Raw genomic sequence first — 18,781 nt, forward strand, 5'->3', positions numbered from 1 at the left:
GTCTTACGTCCAAAGGACACCTATAATAGCATGTTACAATGTGCCATATTATCGCAGCATGACAGAAAAGCTAGCATTACAGACATATATGAGTGTGTGTCTGCAAAGTATTCTTTTTTGCACGAAAGAAAAGTATGTATATGGAAAATGGGTACCGGAGAACATTATGTATTTCAAATAACTTTATTCGCAGTGATGCCAGACCTGGAGAGAAATATGGCTGCTGGAAACTTTCTTCAACTTGTGAGCAGTCACTAATAACTAAAACCCACATAACTCATGCATCAGTGAGCAACATCAGTGAGTAAAATAACCCTGCATCGCTTTGTCATCAAAGCACTGCGGCAAGTTATCCTAACTATCACTGTTCCAGTTATTTGAAACTTCTGTCAAGCACTGATGAAGATGGATTTCAGGAGGAGTTAGCAGCACTGCAAAGTATGTCAGAAACTGGTACAGAATATGAATGCCAGGATGTACCGTCCTACACTCAAGAAAAGAATTAATGTTCTGTTCACACACCAGGAATTGCAGACGATGACACACCGCTGAAAAAAAATTCTCAATGCATACAGGTAGAAAACAAATGTGGCTGGATAAATGACGTTAATGAATAACAAAGCCGAGTGAATGCAGTCGTAAACAACCCAGGTACAGTTCTGACACATTGAAGTGTCCACGAGTATGTATGTGATAATTGATATGTTACAAATAAAGCGTACACTGCAACCTAGCGTACACATGTGCTAGGTATGCTAATACAGCATAGTTCAGGTAAGGATTACAAATAGTGCATGAACATTGCTGTCACAGGACACTGTTGGAATGAAATGTTAAATATTTAATGCAGCAAAACAATTGAAAAGTTCAGAAAAAGGCATTTATAGTAACAACACCTGTGGTGGCAGAAACAGTACATGATACGCAAAAACTTGTCTGTTGCTTTACATAAACGTGTTTCAATGCATGAAGTTTGGGACAGGTTTTTAAATGCATTAACTAGAAGAACATGTAATGTTGCACAGGGCACAACAGAGCAACTTTTGCCTGTTTATTGAACAATGTATGTGTAACGAGGACATAAAAGCACTTGTAAAAGGAACAGTGAGGAAACATTTTGTAACCTCTTAGCTTTGCTCCATGTCATTATTGAAACATATCACACTGTCTTCTTCCCATCTGCACAAATGCAGTGCATGACTTTTTGTGTGCACTGAAGCTTCGCTTTGTTCTCATGTTATGTTAACGTTACATGATTTTTTTGTTTTGCATCTTATTTTGCTTTGTATTATTAATTAATGTATACACTCAACTTATAATATGTACATGACTGCAGCAGGTATTGTCAAAAATGTTATGTCTCAAATTAGATAACAAATTAAATGCATGTATACTTTCATACATGCATACTGCAATTTACATTTAACATGTCTTCAATTCATGATGTTCCGAAATTGCTGTAATTTTTTTTGGAAACGTTGTTTTCTATACAGCACTTCAATTCTAAAATTATGACTTTTGGGAGATCTAAAAGTTTGTAATGCTATCCTTGACATGTTGGACTTTTGTGTGTGCATATTATACATAACACAAGTTGTATATGCAAAACATAGGCATGCAAGTTAACATTTTGAATCATACATTTATTTTGTGTTACTCTTCATATATCTGTCCACATGGAATGTGCATAACATTTTTCACTCGGCCTGGTTACTATGGCAACGGTATCTCCTTTTCTACCCATGAATGCAAAATACGTATATTTTGTTGGCAAGGACAATGACGGGTGTGTGTAAAACTTCAAGGGGCCCTATTAGTGAGAGTAAGGAGGTTTCATAAATATACCGAGTAATTATAACGATTAAAATGTTAAATCAACTTAGTACTACATACATTACTGTTTGACAACCTGATAGTTATTGTCAATTTGTGTGGTTATGTTACTAGACAGAAGGGTAATTGTGTGTTTTTTCCCCTTTTAGATGTCATAAACTGAATGGGACAAAATACAGGCTTTATACCCCGCAACCAACAGTTCAAGAAATTTGCTCATGTACACATTACCTTGCTCACAGTTCAAGACATAAAATCATTTGCAGTTGTATTTTTTTTCAACATCATGCTTTTGTGGTATGATTATGCCAAGACGCCTCACAAACCAAAGTTGCAGTTGTATTGTCACACTTTTTTATCATTTGGTATTTAACACATTTTTCATGATATTCATGTTTGCACACCCTTGCTATGGCCAGGGTTTTCCCAGCATTTCATTTTCACTTCAGTTATATGCCAAGTTGCTGGGACATGCGTTATTGTTATCGTGTGCTTATGGCAATACATAGGCTTTTAACTTGCATGAAAACATGACAAACCTTCTGTTACATATGTTGCAACTAACCTTAACTGTTAATATGTAGAGTATATATTGACATACATCTACAGAAAACATATCCAAAAAAAAAAACCATACACACAATTAAAAAACCTTACATCAAACATATCCTCACAGTACTTTTCAACTCACCTGTAAAATATGAGTCAATAACATTCCTGCGTGTCTGTGAGCCAGTTGCAGACGGATTTTCATCAATAATGTCAGGACATACTGCTTGTTCAACGACATTTTCAGGGAAAGTGTTGGACATATTGTGTTTTACTGCAACGTTATGCAGGACACAGCATGCTATTACTATTTTTGCCACCTTTGTTGGACTATATAGCAAAGTGCCTCCAGTTTTGTCCAAGCAGCGAAAGCGACTTTTTAGTAAACCAAATGTCCTTTCAATGACTCCACGCGTTGCAATATGTGCAGCATTATAATTTGTCTCTGCAACACACGTAGGGTTGGCCAGAGGTGTCATCAGCCACGGTTGTACAGCGTAACCTGAGTCGCCTGTGAATAAATGTAAGAACAGTTAAAACTTATATGTAGATTTTAGGTTCCTATTAAGTTAGCAAACCTCTTGTGTTATTACCACAGTAATGAAATTTGTATACTACATATCAATTTGCAATGCTGTTAATTACTCACCAATTAGCCAGCCATGTGGGAAATTGCCATCCATAAATGCTTGAGATACCGAGGAATTCATTAGTATGGAGGAGTCATGTGCTGATCCAGGAAACTTAGATACCACACTCATTATCCGCATCCGAGCATCACAGACCACTTGGACATTGAGAGAATGAAAATGCTTTCTGTTTCTGTACACATGCTCCTGCAGGCTTGGTGGGCTGAAAGCTATATGGGTGCAATCGATTGCCCCAAGAACTAATGGCATTCCTGCAATGTTGTAAAAACCATTTCTGACTGCTATCCACTGGGTCTCATGTCTTGGGAAATGAATGTGATTTGGCGCTATGCGGCACAGTGCATTCACTACTTTGTGGAGTGCACGACAGAACGAAGATTGCGATATTCCTCCTACCACTCCGACTGTAGTTTGGAATGATCCTGACGCCAGAAAATGAATGCTTGCCAACATTTTAACCATCCCTGGAATGGCATGAGCCCTTTCAGTTGGAGACTCCAAAGAGGTTCTTATTTCTGCGTACAACTCATGTAGTGCTGCAGAAGATAGTCTGTATCTTTGAATAACTTCTTCTTCTGTTATGTTCTCCAAATAAGTTCTTTCACGTTGTAGCCTAATCCTTGGAACTGTACGGTGCACAATGTGTCCCCCCCTTACATTATGTATGAGATGTCTCATATGTGCTTCATCATCGTCCTCCCTGTAAGCTCTCCTTCCCTCTAAGTTATTCACTAACACCCTCCTTTGGATAACAGGCAGTATTCTGCGGCGCAACAGAAATTGCTGCAATGCTAAGTCTATAACCTGCATGTTACAGCTCAATTTGTAAGTGAAAAACGTGCTGCAATCAAATACTACTTAGTACACCTGTGCACTGAAGTGTCATGACCCCACCTTCATCAGTTAGTAGACATTCTATTGGCTGGTTACAGCAGCAGTGAAACAGTGTTAACTTAAACAAGTACACTGCAGCAAAACCATGGTGCTTTATTCAAAATGTAGGCCAGCAGGGATGCTATATGGTGTTTCATGTGTTTAAGAACCACGTGGACATGTTACTGTGCGAAAGGCACACGTTCACATTATCTTCCTGTTTTTGCCACATACTTTAATAAGACAACATTTTATGTTGGCTTATATGCTTCTAATGTAGCTACACCGTGTCCTTCTTGTTATTTTGTTGGTGACTTTGCCGCACAGTGTTTATGAGCACATGTGTAAACGCATATTCAATCCATACAAGTATGGTTAAAAGGTCGATTTGTGAATAGAAAAGCGTGTTTACATGCTCATACCTTGTGTTTACGTTGCTACTGTATTTACAAACATTCCATTGTTTTTAATTGAAATTTTGCTGTTACTTTTTTTTACATGCCGCTTGTCTATATGAGTAAGCGTGTGTTGTTCAGTACAAATCTATTGTTTGACATGTAGATATGTAAGACACAAGAATGTTTGAGACCTCCTCATGCATGTGAACTTTAATAAATATATGGCAAAACAATACAAATGCTTTTCAAATAAACTGTTAATGATGTCGTTTCATTGTACATGTATTTGAAGCATATCGCAGTATGGCAACAAAACGAACATACAATTACATAAGAAGTGACCCAAACAAATTCATTACTGTGCTCATAACAATGCAAAGTCACAGCAGCAAGAATGCAGTAGTAGTAGTGCATCTGCAGTGGTTACATGTGTGGTAATATGGAAGTTAAAGTGTGTTATTTTGTACATGTAACATATGCATAGCAGTGAAGTGCAACATAACGCTACAATGTGTGCTCATGGCAATGCAATGTAACGTTAAGTTAATGGAGCCGTTACTAACTGTAATATATAACCCTGCAGCATTTCTACCAGGCTTACTGTTATGTGCACTAGTAATGTACCTGTATCGCTGTAGACGCAGTGAACAGCGTATGTATGTTACATACAGCATTAAAGCGTTATTGAAACAATGGGAAAGTGCTCTGCATATGCGAACGTACAGGTGTGGCACACGAAAACCAATGTGTGAAAGCTCTGTGAGTGTTTATGTCTCCATGTTCTGTAGTTTTCAATGTGTTTGTCTGGATTACCCAATAGCGCTATTATTGCTATATGTATGTAATTATGTCAGTACCGTTGCATTCCATAAAACACATAGTTAAAAAAAATCATCACGTCAATGATGAGGTGTTACGTCACTAAAGTACAACCGGACACCGTAAACTACTTGTTTGCAGCACAGCTACATCCTACGCTGTCTGTGTGCGTGAACATCTGCACATGTTAAACGCAATGACAAATGCTTTTGTACACCTTTACACGTGAAGAGGGTCTACAGAGATGTTCACACTTGCTGTGAGCTCCATGGACACCCAGCTCCCGCAGTTGACGCCCCCTTTTGTGAGTCACCGGTATCCGTCGTCATTCACATTGTCAGATAACATGCACACATACAGTAAACACAACAGAGGGTTAACGGCACAAGCACAAAGTTGCCAGTATGTTTGTAAACACGGTGCCCTACTTCCACAAGTCTCATAATTTAACCTCCCGTACCGGTATGTACATACATAGTATAGTACAAGTTTTTCTTTATAAATGAATCCTTCATTACCTTGGAGCCTATGTGTAATGCTACAGAAACTTCATGTTTGTTATTGTGTGATATTCTGCATTAAACATTGGTTTAACTGTGTATGCAATGCAAATTGAGTGCGACCCACGCTGTAGGCAGATCTTCTCAACACTTACGAAATGCGTAATGCTTGAATAAATGTGACAACAACAAAGACAATTATGGGTTAATGCATAAAAAAATGTTTTAAACTGGCAAACAGTAGTCCGCAAATAACATTGCTATACACAACAAACTGTATAAGCTATGTGTACTTGAAAGAACTATGCAGTAGATCCTTTCGAAACAAAATCCAACCCCTTAATGCAGATGACATGTTGCAGTATTTCCACAATTGCTAGTTTCCACATACACATAGTATATTTGATGGCCATATTTCACACCATTTTCTTAACAATTACACAGCAAGTTAAAGTAATGTATAACCTCAGAAAAAGTAGGTGTCTGTCGTTTACAGAACAATGAGATTGGCCAAAAAGGCAAGACATATGAAAAAGTAATAACCATATCGCACAATTATAGTATTGCTAGACTGTATTGGTGTAACATATTTCCATATACAACGCAGACGTCATTACAAAACCCACCACACAGAACATTATGAAACATGTTGAGAACTACAAGGGAGTGACCGAACACGGACTGATAAAACGGAACAATATTGAACAGCAACTAATACCCATGAACATGGAATCCAATTTGATGTTCCTAGGAATGAGAAGAATTAGGATAGTACATTTTTTACATCGCCTTAACTTATATTTTGTGTTGTCCTGTGACTGTAATTTTTATACCTAAGTATGATCTTCAAAATTATGACGTAGAGCACAGAGATGGTACCTTACATTAATGTTATTATTGCATTGCAGTACTTATTTTGTTTATGTGTTTTAATTTGCATGTTATATTTACAATCTGTGACATGTCATGGTTTAAACCTTTCTGAATATATTTCTGTGTACAGCTACAGTAACATACAGGTAATGATGTGCTGTGGTGTATAGCTTTTGATATTAAATATTTTAAATTAGGTGGCAAACACAAGCATTGTGGCATTAGTGTAGCACTAAGAAAAGAGTAATATAGTTACGAAGTTTTTGTTGTTTTAAATGTGTCATACTGCTAACGCTTTGCTTGCATTCAACCAATTTCCCTTTGTTCATAATTACATATATTAAAACAGGCAACTTTGTTCCTTTGCTGATTGTAAGTTGTTGGTTGCTTAATTGTTAAGCACGCCAGGTACATTGTTACTGATGTTATGTTAATTGTTTGAGGATGGTTGTAATAGTTAAATTTTGTTTCATGTTGAGTACTGCTGTATAGAAAGTTAACCTGATTTGAAATGTCAATATTCTGGTAGGCACTTCATGTTTGACATAACTTTATTTACATGTTTGTGCTCAATACAGTTTATACATCCTTAACATACTGTACATATTATGTGTTACATATATATTCATGTTTGTGCTTGGCTGTAAACTATTTTCTCTTACATATCAGTTCCTATTCTTAAAGGACATGATTTGTATTGTCGGGTACAGTTATGCCCACTTGTTATGTACAGTATACCATGTAAGTGGTAAGCGTTGTACATGTATGTATTGGCAGAGTTAGCATGTGTGTGTATGAACATATATTCGTGTCTCTGTGTTATTAAAACTATGACAATGTACAGTTATAGATGTAGATTGGTAATATGATTGACGGTGGTAACGACCAACTGCAAAAACTGTTGTCATTTTAAACATGTTCCCATATGACCTTCACTGCCTTTGTTGATATCAAATTTCCTGTAATATTTTTGGTCCATGTTCAGTATGAGGAAGACACGACTGGAAGTGAGTATTGAGATTTTTTACTGGAAATATCAGTAGCTCATAATATTTTATAATATAATATATGATTTATGTACTAATGTTAACGTCATGTATTACCCATTGTAACATAGTAGAGATGGTGCACATAAGGTTAGTTAACATGTTGGACGAGGGGGGAGGGTGTTCTTCACCACAGTTATATGTGCAGCCCTCTCTTTAGGGCAATGGATTAGGGTCCTTACAGAGCACGGATGCGGGTGTAAGGGTGGAAATTTTTTTTTACATCACGACTGGTGCAAGAGGGTGGGTGTTAACCCGTTCATAACCGATTCACAACGGGTGAATAAAGGTGTGTAAGGCGCGTTCGCAACAGAACTTTGTATGTTTACATAGTTGTGACAGTATCGCTGCAGGGGACGCTGCATGGGCAGGGTGAACCCGAACATGGGCTTGATCGTGGAACAACCCATACAGTATGTGGTATCTGTATTTGATGTGCAGTTTTAGCGTTAAACGTTACCGTTTCCCACTGTATGTGTTACTCCTTGTTTGATTGCACTTGTTGTACACATATGTATAGTGCATGGCTTCTGCTGGGGGGAATATTTTCATACACATATATATGTGTGTTGCCATTATTGCTGGTTTGGGGGGGGGGGGGAGGTGTTGCGCCTGCATACCCGCACAAGAGTGCATAACACAACAGCACCCCCCCGACACAGGTTTATCATTTATGTTTATTAATATATTATAAACGGGTCTTACGCTTTGCGCTGACATACATCATTGTCCTTTAATTACTGTTCTTATGATTTTTTTAATCGTTTTCTTCGTTTTTGTGCCACTGATGTGTGGGATGACACTGCATCTCGCATGTGTATGAAAGGGGTAGGTGACAAGAAAATGTTGGTGTACGCCTTGCGGGTGCCCAGCGGCAAGAGTTACCGCCATCATGGTCCTTGCCTTTTGCGAAGGGTTAACTTACAAACGCCCACCCCCCAACCATTCAATAACACACCAACTACACTGCAAATATTACATTGTAAACCACCCCCAACTACCCAGAGTAAAGCTGACATCCTACGTTAACCCCTTCATTACCCTGGCGGTTGTCCGGCAGGGTAATGAAGTCTCATGAAACTGCATTTTACATACGCCTGCAGCATATACTGTACAGGGACACGAGTGTGCATATTTCAGTTTGATACATAAGGAGCCCCCATGCAAGCATCTGGGGCATAACACAAGAGATGCTTTATTTGTATACGTCATGCCTATCGCCAGGCAGCAGAAGCGTTTTGCCAACTTATCATGGCGTGCAGACTTGACAAACTTCTCTCCATTTTATTGGAGAGATTCTCGCACAGAACCTGATCGCCGGTTCCTGAATACGGCGGCGTGAAAAATTGCAAAAATGTAGGGATTCGCCACCGCCTCGGCGACTTTTACCAAGGAAAAAAAAAACATGGCGCTTTTTTCTCTGTTTCCCTATTTCGCGCCACTTTCTGATTTTATAGCCGCAAAACTCTCTGAAAAGTGGCGAAACAGCATTTTGCGCTGCTCTCTGCATGAGGCCCATAGTCTAAAGCAATTCTGTTTTGTAAGGCCATAAGCCTAATCTGAACCTGTTCTTGGTTTAATGATAAAATTAAAACTGCAAAATTAAGGCTAGATCCTTCCTGTAAATTGTTATCTGACTAAACATACATTTTTACACAGGTTTCATTGGTTGGTGGAGACACTTGACCCATAAATTGATTCTTGTTCCTAGTGTCTGATACACCCTTTAAAGAGGTTCCCTTAAACAATTGGAAAAATACAGAAATTATACACATAATACTAAAAACCTTATTTTATGCAAGCAACCTTTCTTTGGATATGCAGTTGCTAGATAAAAGAAATTGCATCTATCTCTATCATAAATTATACTTTCAGAATCATCACAACATTCTATTACTGAGAATTGAGGGGGTTTGGTATCTGTGGAAGCGAATGCATGATCCTCACCCTGCACGCATTGTATACATCATTCACTCAGAATATCAGAACAGACGATGTCTGCGATGGGTCAACATGGCTGACTTATGATCCTTTCCTTGTGGCTGACACACGCCCCTGGGTGACCCCCTCCTTTCGGTGGAGGTGCAACACACTTCTGGATCAAAGTTTTGCTGCACATGACACATACATAGAGAGTGATGAGTACTGCCAAAACACATACAAGAGCTTTCACAAGCCACGCTTCCAGGAAACCAATCCTCCCATCAAGGCTCAATTCTACATACACCTTAAATTTCTAACTTAACACACTCTAAAGAATAAAAATATTGAGTCTCTGAAAAAATGAAATGTTCTGATAAAACCTGGCCTTAGCCTGGTGTCTTATTTTCCTCGTTGGTTAACGGTTAGAGTTTTGACTCGGCAAGACGTTAACTTGATGCGGCTGTGCTTTAGGTGACTTTGGTCTTTGGTGGCGCTGGAACGTTTGGTGGAGCTGGAACGAGCTTTACTGTACTTTGGGTCCAGGAAAATGACTCTGCCGCTTTAATTGCTGTATTGGTGATTACTTTAGGCCTTTTCACCTGGGATGAAAAGCATGCTTGCGCAGGAAATATGTGACTATTAACCCCATCTCGAGTAGGTGCACTTTCAACTTTGCCTAGAGAGACTCAAAAAATGTATTAGTTGCATACAACTTATTGTTTTATTACCAATAACATGGTCCTTAATTCGTTCCTTTGGACTGCTGATAGTCATAAGTCATCCCATATGTGTCTCATAGGGAGATAATTTATACCTAGGACTAAATTCTTGTATCAATGTGTTTACTCCTGTCTTAGCATCCACATATAGACAGAGGTATTCCCTATTAATGTTCCTCAAATTAAAACTAAGTAGCCACTGTGAACCTGACTTTGATACAATCTAAGTTCCTGAAACTTTAGGGCCTCATCCCTTGCTAACCACTTGTTTCCATAATTAATTCTATCCTGTCTGCAGGCCATATCCCTAAGACCTGGGAAACTACCAAAGTTTGTCCCAATCTTTAAAAGTGGGGACAAAAAACACTGTCTCAAACTACAGGCCAATCTCTCTTCTCCCAATACTATCCACTGTTATGGAAAAATATTCACTCCCAATTAAGCCATTATTTTACCCATACAAATTTCCCTAGCCAATCCCTATCTGGTTTTTACCCCAAACACTCCACTGTAACGATTCTGTTAAAAAATTGAAAAGCCTTCTACATAATGCATACCTTATTCACTTATGTAACTGCTTTTGCAACTATGTATCCCCTGTATTTAACCCTATACACAAAGACACACCCACAAATGAGAGGTGACTCCCAAATTCATCCCTTCCTGGCAAACCCATTCTAGATTACACAGCAATTTTGACAATAACCACTGCTTACGGACACCTTTGGAAAAAATAAATGGTTAAAAGTTATAACATACATCACATATTCAGTTAATAGACAAATGATTTTGTATAAGACTTCACACTAATTTCTTGCTTTATATAATCTCTTTGCACAGTGCTGAGCACACGGTCAGCTTTATAATTTTAAAGACACTCTGCATATTCATCTGACTAAAGAAAAAATATTTTCTATAAGACTTGTTTCCGGGCAAAGAGCCATTTTGTTTCTGGGCGTTTCGCCAATTGACCCTGAAAAGATAAGATAACGTTACACCACGGCTTCTTCCTTAAAAATAATAATTATTGGATTGGAACTTTTGCTTAAAGTTTAAATACATGGAGCTTTATCCAGAGCCCTAAGAACTACATTTTTTATGGCCTCTCAAAAATTAACCCACAGGCTTTTATATAGCTGAGGTTTATATAACTTCTTAACACACAAATAACTCCACACGCTCATGCTATTTCCCTACACTCAGTTCTCTTTAATGCCTTCTGTTTTGAACTTTCATAGTTTCACTGACTTCATTCACTACAAATGTATGCTATCCTGTTGCAATTCTGTCCTTTCTCAAGCTACACACACCTATTTCTCTCCATTAGTCAACACTCACAAGTCTAACCCTCATTAACTCTTCTTTCATCTCACCTCAGGACTTTGCTGACTATTTTAAGCAAGAGGTTGAATCCATACACCAGAATATTCCCTCTTTTTCCTCCTATCCTACTCCTGCTTCCTACTCTCTTCCTGCTTTCCTGGACTCTTTTTCCACTGTCTCAAAAGAGTGTCACCATCACTGTTGATCTCCTCTTCTCCCTCTAATCTGCTACATTTCCATTCTCCTTAAAACATGTATTAGTTATACCATGACTCAAAAATAGCAAGCTTGACCCTACCCCTCTTTCTAACTACTGAACTTGTCTTGTATTCTCCTGCTTGCTCCATTTTCTCACACGCATTCTCTCCTTAACCCTCTACAATCTGACTTCTGCACTGCTCCCTCCACGGAGACAATTCTAACTAAAATAACTGATGACCTATATGCTGCCCAAGACAGAGGTCATTACACTCTGCTCCTATTACTCCCTGCAGCATTTGACTCTGTGGACCACACTTTTCTCTTTTCTCTGTATACACTCTCTCTAGGTGACCTAATAACATCTCTTAGGTTTAAATATCACCACTATGCTGACAACACCCTCATTTAATTTTCAACCCTTGACCTTACACCTGCCATACAAACCTAAGTTTCTGAATGTCCCTCTGTTATCTCATCCTGGAAGACCCTCTTTCGCCTTAAATTTAACATGGCAAAAACAGAGTTCCTCATACTTCCTCCCAAACCTGACCCTATTATCTCCTTCCACATTACTCTTGAATCTTCCATGCAGTAGCTCAAGCACGCTGCTTAGGGATCACTCCCAACTTCTCTCTCATATTCTCCTCTTTCATTCAAAACATTTCTATAACTGTCGCTTTTTCCTCCACAATATCACAAAGATACACCTGTTCCTCTGTTGCTCAACAATTAAAACTCTGATTCAGATCCTCATTCTCTCCCCTCTTGATAACTGTAATCCCCTGCTATCCCAGCTTCCTGACTTTCACCTGTCTTCCCTACTATCTCTCCCAAACGCTGCTGCCAGAATCACTCTACTCTTAAAACTCTGATTCTGTGTTTCCCCTCCTGAAATTCCTCTCCTGGCTTCTAATCAAATCCTATTGTTTCTGTACGCTCTCCCTACCTACCAATTAGATTGTAAGTTCCTCAGAGCAGGGACTTCTCTTCCTTAATGTTACTTTTATGTCTGGATCACTTATTTCATGACCTCTTACCTTTACCCTTTGCTACCTATATGATTACGACGTGCACCACTTCTGTGAAGCGCTGTGCATATCAATGGCATTATATACATGAAAACATACAATACAATATATACTTCAAACAATGCTTATGATCTTTTACCCACATTTTTGAACACAAAATATTCCCAAACATATCCTTATCCCATAGAAATAAAATTGAAATGTGTTTTTACTCGTTAAACACAATACAGAACACACACAATACAAAAAACTTCTCTCACACACAGCCACACAACATCACAAAAATAACAAACAAATAAAAGAAAGACATTTCTCCCCTATTACCCAACAATTTCACCCTGCAACTATTAATAAAAGTTCTCTTCTCTTTCTTTATTCTCATAAATAACCTGACTTTAAAACTACTCTGATGCTCCGGAGCTTTCTGAGTTAACTTTCGTATCTTAGCACATTCCTCGCGCTGGAGAAAAAAGTGGGGGCACGCTCTGTGCTGCTGCGATTTTGATTCTCTTTCTTGCAGACATTTGAGCAAAAAATATTCATGTTTTCGTACGTACTTGCAAGTTTTTGGATGGTGATTTGTGCACACGTGATACTTAGCATGGTTTATCTTTCACACAGGTAATCATTCAGGAAAAATTCATTAGGGTATCAAATCCATCTAACCACTCTCCATTAAGGGCGCAACAATTTTACTTGCCGGCACCGAAACTTGAGTTTATATCAGGAAATGATTTATAACCACTTATTGCATGTGGGGAAATGGAAGGAAAAGCTTATACGTTCACAACTGATTTGTGCGGCTTCCGCCAGCCGGTCACGCCATGCTTGACTTTTGCCACAAAAACCTCATAAAATCCAAAGATTTATACTACCACAGACACACAGGGATCACTGAAAGTTAGAAGGTTCCACTATGAGCCCTTGCGTTCGCATTCTTACGGATAAGAAAACCGGTGCGGCTACTCATAGTTTCACGCTTCTTTCCATAGTAATTTATTGCAAACAACCTTTTTTCATTGGGGTGGCATGTTTTTCACTGGGACTTGCATGTGTATTGTCATTTGAACTTGCATGTATTTTTCATTGGCCAACAAAACATATTTATATTGTCTCTTCTTGTTCTCTGCATCCATTCTTTATAATCTTTGTCTGCAGACACACAACCTCTAACGGCAAATTCTGAGAACTTTGGTTTCCCATTATTCTCCTCTTACAGTAATCAAATTTAATTGACCTGTACAATACTTCTTCGGTTACAGAAATCAAATTTAATTGACCTGTACAATACACCTGATACAATAATCAGCGCAAGCTGATTACGTACAACTCTTTTGGCATGTTATTGTTCTGATTTTTTCACCATAACTATACCCAAGAAAACACTTGAATTACTTCAGCGGGTCCAACCCAGCCCTGATAAACCTTATACTTTTATAACATGGATACAGATAAGACCTTCTAAACAGATATCCATAAATAACCTCATTTGGTATGTTACTGACAAGACAGAGCAAATGTACAATCAGGGACCCTTCCTGCTCAGACAACAAAAATATTTATCACAACCCAGGACAGTCTGAAAAACAATCCCTTACGCATACAAACACTCACCTTCATCACCAAAACACCAAAAATTTTAATGGGACTCTCACCTTAATCCCAATAAAACTTAAAACTTAACACTTTAAAATGGATACAGGAACAGACAAATAAACTTATTTGACACTGCTAGGTTAACCCGTCAACACAGATTGAGACACCCTTCAAAACACATCTCTCTACACATCACTCAAAACAACTTTTTAAACTCAGGCTTTCCTCAAAAGGTGCCTTTTACCTTGATTCTTATGAGCGCTCAGATTTGAGTGACCGAGGAGTGGTTTTTCCAGGTGCTCAGCTTCCGGTGTTTTTTGGGTTTCTATTCGGTGCGCCATCTGATAAAGCTCTGTGAAATAACAACACAAGTCTGAGGTTATATTTTGCAGAATGACAAATAAGTTTATTGCTTGTGCGGTGCACACGCAGAGGAGAGTTTCAAAATAAAACCCTCCCAAAGACATGGTGCATACAGGCCTCATTTATACACAAAATACTAAACCCACGCCCCCTCTACAAGGTTGCGTGTCGTCACTACGTAAGCGTAAAAGGTAAACAAATTATGCACACGAATACATTGAGTTGATGACATTATGGGATGTCTAAATGAGATGATTCAGCAATAATACTTTAATAAGCTGGTGACCTTTTCTCTACATACAGAAACCATCCCTATCAGTCTGGCCTTTTTCATAACATTGGCACTTTGCTCAAGGTTTTTTAGTTAGCTGCTTGGTTTATTCTCACTTGAAAGTTGAAAGCAAAAACCTCATTCAAAAACGTCCATCTCATAACCCGTTCACTCAGACAAAACCTAAGATGGATGCTGACTTAAAATGGTTGCATAGATCCCAGTGCTGTTATGTCAGATCCTCCCCTTACGTCAAATTCTCACTTTGTCATTACATAGTTACATACATGCTCCGGTCCCATTGCGTACGTTAATGCGGGGTATGCCTGTGTTACATAGTTACATACATGCTCCGGTCCCATTGCGCACGTTAATGCGGGGTATGCCTGTGTTACATAGTTACATACATGCTCCGGTCCCATTGCGTACGTTAATGCGGGGAGTGCCTGTGTTACATAGTTACATACAGGCTCCGGTCCCATTGCGTATGTTAATGCGGGGTATGCCTGTGTTACATAGTTACATACATGCTCCGGTCCCATTGCGTACGTTAATGCGGGGAGTGCCTGTGTTACATAGTTACCTACAGGCTCCGGTCCCATTGCGTACGTTAATGCGGGGTATGCCTGTGTTACATAGTTACATACATGCTCCGGTCCCATTGCGTATGTTAACGCAGGGTATGCCTGTGTTACATAGTTACATACATGCTCCGGTCCCATTGCGTACGTTAATGCGGGGTATGCCTGTGTTACATAGTTACATACAGGCTCCGGTCCCATTGCGTACGTTAATGCGGGGTGTGCCTGTGTTACATAGTTACATACATGCTCCGGTCCCATTGCGTATGTTAATGCGGGGTATGCCTGTGTTACATAGTTACATACATGCTCCGGTCCCATTGCGTACGTTAATGCGAGGTATGCCTGTGTTACATAGTTACATACATGCTCCGGTCCCATTGCGCACGTTAATGCGGGGTATGCCTGTGTTACATAGTTACATACATGCTCCGGTCCCATTGCGTACGTTAATGCGGGGTATGCCTGTGTTACATAGTTACATACATGCTCCGGTCCCATTGCGCACGTTAATGCGGGGTATGCCTGTGTTACATAGTTACATACATGCTCCGGTCCCATTGCGTACGTTAATGCGGGGAGTGCCTGTGTTACATAGTTACATACAGGCTCCGGTCCCATTGCATACGTTAATGCGGGGAGTGCCTGTGTTACATAGTTACCTACAGGCTCCGGTCCCATTGCGTACGTTAATGCGGGGTATGCCTGTGTTACATAGTTACATACATGCTCCGGTCCCATTGCGTATGTTAATGCGGGGAGTGCCTGTGTTACATAGTTACATACATGCTCCGGTCCCATTGCTTACGTTAACGCGGGGTATGCCTGTGTTACATAGTTACATACATGCTCCGGTCCCATTGCGTACGTTAATGCGGGGTGTGCCTGTGTTACATAGTTACATACATGCTCCGGTCCCATTGCGTACGTTAATGCGGGGTATGCCTGTGTTACATAGTTACATACAGGCTCCGGTCCCATTGCGTACGTTAATGCGGGGAGTGCCTGTGTTACATAGTTACATACAGGCTCAGGTCCCATTGCGTACGTTAATGCGGGGAGTGCCTGTGTTACATAGTTACATACATGCTCCGGTCCCATTGCGTACGTTAATGCGGGGTATGCGTGTGTTACATACATGCTCCGGTCCCATTGCGTACGTTAATGCAGGGTATGCCTGTGTTACATACATGCTCCGGTCCCATTGCGTACGTGAATGCAGGGTATGCCTGTGTTACATACATGCTCCGGTCCCATTGCGTATGTTAATGCGGGGAGTGCCTGTGTTACATAGTTACATACATGCTCCGGCCCCATTGCGTACGTTAATGCGGGGTATGTCTGTGTTACATAGTTACATACATGCTCCGGTCCCATTGCATACTTTAATGCGGGGTATGCCTGTGTTACATAGTTACATACATGCTCTGGTCTCATTGCGTACGTTAATGCGGGGTGTGCCTGTGTTACATAGTTACATACATGCTCCGGTCCCATTGCGTAGGTTAATGCGGGGTATGCCTGTGTTACATAGTTACATACATGCTCCGGTCCCATTGCGTACGTTAATGCGGGGTATGCCTGTGTTACATAGTTACATACAGGCTCCGGTCCCATTGCGTACGTTAATGCGGGGTATGCCTGTGTTACATAGTTACATACAGGCTCCGGTCCCATTGAATACGTTAATGCGGGGTATGCCTGTGTTACATAGTTACATACAGGCTCCGGTCCCATTGCGTACGTTAATGCGGGGTGTGCCTGTGTTACATAGTTACATACATGCTCCTGTCCCATTGCGTACGTTAATGCGGGGAGTGCCTGTGTTACATAGTTACATACATGCTCCGGTCCCATTCCATACGTTAATGCGGGGTATGCCTGTGTTACATAGTTACATACATGCTCCGGTCCCATTCCATACGTTAATGCGGGGTATGCCTGTGTTACATAGTTACATACATGCTCCGGTCCCATTGCGTACGTTAATGCGGGGTATGCCTGTGTTACATGGTTACATACATGCTCCGGTCCCATTGCGTACGTTAATGCGGGGTATGCCTGTGTTACATGGTTACATACATGCTCCCGTCCCATTGCGTACGTTAATGCGGGGTATGCCTGTGTTACATAGTTACATACATGCTCCGGTCCCATTGCGTACGTTAATGCGGGGAGTGCATGTGTTACATAGTTACATACATGCTCCGGTCCCATTGCGTACGTTAATGCGGGGTGTGCCTGTGTTACATAGTTACATACATGCTCCGGTCCCATTGCGTACGTTAATGCGGGGTATGCCTGTGTTACATAGTTACATACATGCTCCGGTCCCATTGCGTATGTTAATGCGGGGTGTGCCTGTGTTACATAGTTACATACATGCTCCGGTCCCATTGCGTACGTTAATGCGGGGTATGCCTGTGTTACATAGTTACCTACAGGCTCCAGTCCCATTGCGTACGTTAATGCGGGGTATGCCTGTGTTACATAGTTACATACAGGATCCGGTCCCATTGCGTACGTTAATGCGGGGAGTACCTGTGTTACATAGTTACATACATGCTCCGGTCCCATTGCGCATGTTAATGCGGGGTATGCCTGTGTTACATAGTTACATACACGCTCCGGTCCCATTGCGTACGTTAATGCGGGGAGTGCATGTGTTACATAGTTACATACATGCTCCGGTCCCATTGCGTACGTTAATGCGGGGAGTGCATGTGTTACATAGTTACATACATGCTCCGGTCCCATTGCGTACGTTAATGCGGGGAGTGCATGTGTTACATAGTTACATACATGCTCCGGTCCCATTGCGTACGTTAATGCGGGGAGTGCCTGTGTTACATAGTTACATACATGCTCCGGTCCCATTGTGTATGTTAATGCGGGGTATGCCTGTGTTACATAGTTACATACACGCTCCGGTCCCATTGCGTACGTTAATGCGGGGAGTGCATGTGTTACATAGTTACATACATGCTCCGGTCCCATTGCGTACGTTAATGCGGGGAGTGCATGTGTTACATAGTTACATACATGCTCCGGTCCCATTGCGTACGTTAATGCGGGGAGTGCCTGTGTTACATAGTTACATACATGCTCCGGTCCCATTGCGTACGTTAATGCGGGGTGTGCCTCTGTTACATAGTTACATACATGCTCCAGTCCCATTGCGTACGTTAATGCGGGGTATGCCTGTGTTACATAGTTACATACATGCTCCGGTCCC

Source organism: Ascaphus truei, unplaced genomic scaffold, assembly GCF_040206685.1.
Source record: "Ascaphus truei isolate aAscTru1 unplaced genomic scaffold, aAscTru1.hap1 HAP1_SCAFFOLD_924, whole genome shotgun sequence".
Taxonomy (NCBI): domain Eukaryota; kingdom Metazoa; phylum Chordata; class Amphibia; order Anura; family Ascaphidae; genus Ascaphus; species Ascaphus truei.